This window comes from Cibotium barometz, chromosome 15, assembly GCF_041138505.1.
Source record: "Cibotium barometz isolate CiBa-2024 chromosome 15, ASM4113850v1, whole genome shotgun sequence".
NCBI lineage: Eukaryota > Viridiplantae > Streptophyta > Polypodiopsida > Cyatheales > Cibotiaceae > Cibotium > Cibotium barometz.
In genome coordinates, this window is record NC_141060.1 from 4094981 (window position 1) to 4102500 (window position 7520).

Consider the following 7520-nt stretch of genomic DNA (forward strand, 5'->3'; position numbering starts at 1 on the left):
TTACATGTAATCGTTGTGGCATAGATCATTTAATTGCTCAATGTCCACATAATCCAAGTGCACCCAAGATTACGCCATTGAATTTGGTTGAGGTCACCAATGAGGCACTAGGAACCACACCTATTGTACCCGCAAATGTAGTCACACGGTCAATGCTTCAAAATCAAAACTACATTCTTGAAGAGAGGGATACTGCATCAATTGTCGAGTAAAGAAAAAGAAAACGCGACAGAAGAGATCGCTTAATGCCACAAGCTCCAAACCTAGTTCAAAGACTAATATAGGGACAAGAGACAACCCTATGTATATGAATGACCCTGAAGATGATTCTGATTCAATAGAAACCATGGGGACCAACAACCAAGTCAGCTAATGCCCTCTCAGCTACCCAGACTGATTGAGACTCTCAAAGACAAGCTATGTGGGCCAAAAACCCTCAAGAAAAAGATTGGGACTTACCCAAACCCGGTAGAGGAGATTGAATGAGTGCAACACTTAAGGGGTTTGGTGGAAGAAACACAAAGAGAACTGGAGCCAGAACCTAGAAAAATCAAGATTCCAGACACAGTGTTTCCTACACAAGTTCAGCCTCACAGGAGCCATAAACCGTTAGCTATACCTAGTATCATTCGGGAAGAAAGTGAGGATAGGACATCAGGAAGTGGGCAGACACCCTTCTTGCTTGAAAGAATGTTTAGTGAGGGAATGCCTGACCCCATCGAAGAGGAAGTGATTCCATCTTCACCACTCCCTAGTCGGGGCCGATATCTCAAAAAGTACCGTTGAATGTGTCCAAACTAATGGATTTCATGTCCTCTAAAATTAGAACCACGATCATATCCAAGTTATACGGAGATCCTGATCTATTCTTAGCTCTTCGGGCATTTCTCAATGGAGAACTGAAGGCGGGGTTACCACAGTTTGCAAATATGGATAGACTCAACATGCTTCAAGATGTGGAGGAACATTTGGATATACAGCCCAACCTAGATGAAGACTCGGTCATTGAAATACTTGTTAACAAGTTGGGAGAGTACTTTGAAGGTGACGAATCTAATGCAATCCTCCCCATTACTACCAAGAGATTAACTCTAAAGGGAATCCTTGATGGTGGTGCTGGAGTGAGCATTGTGACAAAACTGCTGGGAATCTATGGGAAGACCTCACCTAGAAGTCACAAACATAGTGGTTAAGATGGCAAACGAAACTATAACTAAACCTATTGGAATGCTAAGGGACCTTAAAAACAAGGTTTTGGGATACAAGGTAAGGCATACCTTTATTGTAATGGATTTCTCTAAGCATCCTATATCATATCAAATGATCTTAGGATGTCCTTTCATGAAGGAAGCACAAATGGTGCATGACTGGTTGAAAAACCATGTCTACTTACAATTTCGAGACTCTGTCATTCGAGTTGATCTTGAGAATAGTCGCGCGCATCCTTTAGGAAGCAAGGTTATCATTGATAATCCATCGGATACCACTATTCACTTAGCCCCATTAAAGTATTGCTATACATGCAAAAAAGAGACCGATGATGGGGAAGATTCTCCTTATATGGATGTCCTACCGGGCATGACTGAGTCAGATAACGTAGATTGGGTACACCTAGCGGCAACCATAGACACATGGGAAAATAGAGGCACAAGTTTGGTAACACCTAAGAGGTGAGACATGCCACCATTAGTGCCAGTAAACATGATAGGTGTTATACACTTGACTTCTGATGGTGGCAAGAAAGTGGCAAACTCCCTTGACATTGAAAGTAGCGAAGACTCTGACCAATGCGACTCCAAGTCTGAATCTCAAGAAGAAACTGACTCTAAGCCTGATAGGGGGTATGAATTGAATATTCACCCGTGTGGAAGCCACGTGCTCAAGGCCTAGGATCGTAACCTCTTGCAGTTCATCTAAGAGTGAGGGGGGCACAAGTAAAGATCGATCAAGTGAGTCTGAATCTGATATGAACAAAAATAAAAATCTAGGTACATCCGAGAGTGAGGGGGGCACAAGTGAAGATCGATCAAGTGAGTCTGAATCTGATATAAACAAAAATAAAAAACTAGGTGTAAGAAGAAGACGAGATATGTTCTTAAAGAATTCAAGGACATATTTGCTTGGGCATACCATGATATGAAGGGTGTTCTACCCAATGTGGTGCAACACACAATTCCAATGATTAGCACTGCTAAACCAGTCCAGCAACGTCCCTACACCTAATGAATCCTAAGTATGCAAAGATTGTACAAGAGGAAATTGAAAAGCTTAATATAAAATGTGGATTCATATACCCTATTGAGCACTCAGAATGGGTTTCTCTAATAGTCATTGTACCAAAGAAGAATGGAAAACTCAGAGTGTGCGTTGATCTCAAAAAGGTTATTGCAGCCACCAGAATATATCATTACCCCTTGTCGTATTCGGAACATGTGCTTGAAAGAGTTGCAGGGGCAAGGAAGCTTATAGCTTTTTAGACGGGTACTCTGGCTATAATTAGATCACAATTGTAGTAGAGGACCAAGCTAAAACAGCTTTTATAACGGAGTTTGGAGTGTTTGCCTTTCGCGTCATGGCCTTTGGCTTAACCAATGCACCTGCAACATTCCAACGATTGATAAACACGGCCTTTAAGGAATATCTAAGGGACTTTTGTGAAGCCTTCTTAGATGATCTTTGTGTTCATTCCTCTTGGGACGAGCACTTGATGTGTTTACGAAAAGTATTTGAAAGGTATAGATTATATCGCATCTCATTGAATCCTTTCAAATGCCAATTTTGGGTTAAACATTGAGTTATTCTAGGGCATATCGTGTCCAAAAATGGGATTTCCACACCGACGAAAGTAAAATCAAGGTCATTCCGGAATTGCCCCCACCCACCAACTATAAGGGAGTCCAGCGCTTTCTGGGCCATGTTGGTTATTATCGAAGGTTTATTTTATTCTTTGCTGAGATAGCTTGACCATTGTACAAGCTTCTCATCGAGTTTATTTGGACCGAAGATTGTGACCATGCATATGAGTTTTAAAGAAGGCCCTAGCGAGTGCTCCAATCTTGTGAATGCCTAACTGGGATTTAATCTTCCATGTGCTTATTGATGCATCAAACTTTGCTATTGGGTGTGTACTATCTCAACCTGGAGAACATAAACTAGACTACCCCATTAGCTTTGCCAGTCCGCCCAGCAGTTGAACGATGCTGAAATGAACTACACCACTATGGAGCGAGAAGGGTTTGCAATGATATATACAGTAAAGAAATTTTGTTATTACCTTCTTGCCACCAAGTTTGTTTTCTATGTGGATCATTAAGCATTGTTGTATATGGTGAACAAACTATGCTCCACAGGAAGAATCACACGATGGTTGTTGATTCTTCTTGAGTTTGATTTCACTGTTGTTGTGAGACCTGGCAAAAAATGTCATGGCTGATCATTTGTCTCGCATACCTAATGGTGAAGCTCCTACGGGATTTGATGATGACTTACCTGACACTTCCTTATTCATGGTGGAGACAATGCCTGAATGGAGGGAGAAGATTGTTAACTTCTTGGTTAAGGGTTTTTCCACCCAAAGAGCTTCGTAAAGATCTAGCTCGAAAGCTGATCAAGGAATGCGAGCCCTATTGCCTAATGGCCGTGACTCTCTATAAAAGAGGAAAGGATGATGTTCTTAGGCGTTGTGCTCGAGAGGATGAGTATCTATATATTTTGCAAGAGGCACATATGGGCGTAGCCGGTGGTCACTTTTCAAGAGACTTAACTGCGTAAAAGGTATTGCAATCAGGGTATTGGTGGCCCAGTTTTCCATGGATTGGAAGGAGAAGACGCGGGCAGTTATATCTGAGAGTTCAACCAAGCATGCCGCTTAACGGGTTGGTCTACAAAGGAGTGGACTAAAATTCTTCCAGACTTCTTGGTGGAGGGTGTGGCCTTAACTTGGCAATGAGGCTTTGCCTAAAGATACCAAGAGTGATTGGGACAACTTGATTGGGGCAATGAAGGAGAGATTTGTGACATTGGAGTCGCCAAATGCTTTACTATTGCAGCTGGATCAGATTTCCCACAAGGAAGGAGAGTTAGTTTCTACCTTCTCAATGAGGTATGAGGCCTTGTTCATTAAGTATCAACAGGCAGCTTTACGTGTTGTTGCTTCTTCTTCATCATTTTCTACAGGGAACTCTAAAAGTTCTTTGGCAGTGGAGCACCTTAAGATGAGCAAGTTTGTCATGGCTTTGGATCCTGGCTTGCGTGGAAAAGTTCTTAGCAATAATCCTAGTAATTTTAAAGAGGTGCTTCGCATTGCTTTGAAAAAGGAGGCTGCCCTTCAAATTAAGGCTACGTTCCAACCTTCTCCAAGTGTGCCAACTCCACCACCTCGAGTAGAGGTAGCCTCAACATCTCAGGTACCAGGTCCATCACTAGATCACAATATTACACAACTTATGGTAAAATTTACTGATTTAAAGTTGCACTTAGTCAATGCAAGGCCACCTAAGGCTCCACATATTGAGGATAAGCCTTAGAATAAAAGCAATGTTACCTGCTATGAATGTTAAGAAAAGGGACACTATCGTCTTGAATGTCAAAAAATGAGAAAAAGAGAGGATAAAAGTGTAGCACTTCTAGAAGAAATATGTTCAGTAGAAGAAGAAGAAACCTTGATACCATTGATGGCAATAAGGAATCGTAGAACTAGGGGGGATGAATAAAAAGAAGAAGAAGAGAAATAGAAGAAACAAAAGAAGAAGAAAAAGTCTTCTAGGAGGAAAATTGGACAATCGGCGGATTTTCCTCTTGGGGACAAGGATCTCTTAGTTATGACCTTTCAACAGACCTTAGGGAGAAAACTGTATAAATCACATTTGGGCAACTTTTGGCACTCTCTCCAAAACTCAGGAAGGAATGGGGTAAGTTAGCCATCACAAGAGAGTCCAAGAAAAAGAAGAAGAAGGATAATGGGATCCCTATGACTCAAATGGTAGACATAGATATGGGGGATGATGCTCTGCTGGACTTTTGGAGTGTATTGTACCTCATGGGGTTTAGGCGTACAAACGGGAGATACTTCGGCTTCGATAGTTGGGGTGAGGTTTTCTCGGGTTAGCAGGTGGTCCTTCTTCTTATGTGGGTTGCTCTTCTGCAAGAAGTTGGCATTTTTGGTGCCCAGCCACACCACACTGTTGCATGTCGCGGCGATGTCGGTGATGATGCTAGAGAAAGGTGCAACGGTCACCATGGCTGGATGTAGAGTAGTAGGTGGTTCATGAGAGAGAAGGTAGAAGGTAGTTGTAGGTGACAGGTTGAGGCTTTGAGCGAGAAGAGGTGTTACATACAAACAAAGAGATACACAAGAATTAACTGGAGTTTGTGGTGATTTAAAAAGAGTTATCGTGCATGATTGGCACGCTCTGCAGCTGTTGAATATTCTTGATAGGGCTGCATCACATCGCTCGGCATTCGAGATAAATCTTTCATAATTGCTTGGAGAGGATCGATGTCATCAGAGTGATGGATACCCGGTAGTGGGTTAGTGGCACTGGTGCCACATCAATGAAAGGATTCGGTGGCATCAGCACGTGGTAGGGTCACAGAGGCGATAGACGTTAACGAGCTTCTAGAACCGTTCTCTGTTGAGCGTGCCAAGCACGAAAGTTCCGTCCGTAGAACTTTTCCACTACCCAGAATGGTCCTGTCCATCAAAGCTTCAGTTCTCCTGAATGTGGACCACACGAGACTCAAATAACAGGACCGGATCTTCTTCCTTGAACATGTGAAACTTGGAGTGACGGCGGTCGACCCACTTCTTCCTTCGTTTTTGGATGACTATGGTGACAAAGAAGCATTCTTCATCTAGCTAGAGGAGCTAGTCTAGGCGATGCTACTACAGGGACTCTTTGTTGGAATTAGGGTTGCAGGAAAGCACACAAAGCTTGGAGAACAAGAAGCAAGAATGCACATAACACAAAGTGTATTAGATTGTGTCTATGTACAAAAGATAAGTTAGCCCTAGAATGATGGGTGTATATCCGACCTACCCTTAAGATGGCTGTGCAAACCAAAATTTTAAGAGAATCCCAAATCTTAGTAAGGGCACGCATTTTAGTTTGACCATATATTCTAAAAACCCTTTGCATCTCAAGGATCTCAATGCCTACAAAAGACGTCTATGAGAGGGAGGGAGAGAGAACATCTTCTTGAGGACAAATACAACCTATGAGAACTTAAGGGTCACTCCCAAATCTTGTCCCAAATATTGGTTAAGGGCACGCATTTTATTTTGACCATATATTCTAACAACCCTTTGCATTCCAAGGATCTCAACGCCTACAAAGGACCTACAAAAAACCTGAAGGGTCTACAAGAGGGAGAGAGAGATCATCTTCTTGAGGACAAATACAACCTGTGAGATCTATTTGGGTGTTCTTAGTTCAATTAATCAACTAAATGTAACTATTTCTTGTTTTCTTTTTTTTGCAAAGGAAGAAAACACACTTTTTCACCCTTTTGTGGAGTGAGGGGAAGAGGTGGCTAGAATTGAACCCATGACCTTGAGGAGAGTGGCACCACCAGGTAGCTATTATCCCCACTATGAAGAAAGGATGCATGTCTTTTCAAAATTGATATGGTGCTTGAGTGGAGCGAGGAAATATCAAAATACCTAGCTCATGGTTTCCCACAAGATTGACCTTAGTCTATGGAGTACGAAAGCTAATGAAATATATTATTAAGAAAACTAATTAAAGATTAAGGAGAAAAAAAACTTGTATAAAATAAAGATACTAATCACATAATAAATAATATCATTGTTGCATTCCTCTCCAATGAGAAAGCACACTTACATGATTTTATAGCACTCAAAGAGCCCTCATCCATAAGATACATGCACCCTAGTGCCATCTATGTGTTAATAAATGCCCACACTCCATGTGCCTCCTTATGCTTTCCATGTGCTACCTTTTTTACCATTGACTTCACCTTTTACGAGGAGTAACCATACAAATCAACCTTTGAGTTAGAATGTTAGTCTTCCTTCCTTTCTAATGTGCATGTTCTCCCCTCACACATTGCTATTTCAACACTCCCCCTTAATGTGATGAGGGTCACCTAACATGGTGCAAATGTGCATGCTTTCCCCCTTGCTCTACTCATGTTATACCCTCATACATTGCATTTCAACACCCACCCCTTATTAAATGAACATACTCATGGCTGCATTTCTCTTTCTAAAGAGCAAGAGCCTCATGAAACCATAAGGTCAAAGCTGGATGTGGCTCTCATAACACCCATTCCTAGGGGACTTGGATTAGATCCTTTCCTGAGGATGCCTAGAAAGACTGCAAATTACAAGGCGAGGTTGCATGATTCTTCACACGGGCCCTATTTGGTTACCAAGCATCTACTAGGGAAATCCAAACTCCAAATTGAAATTGACAATGGCAATTGGTTTTCCTTTCTAGGAAAATATGAGAACCAACAAGTTAGTGTGACATTGGACTTGGCAGATAGGAAAAGGATCC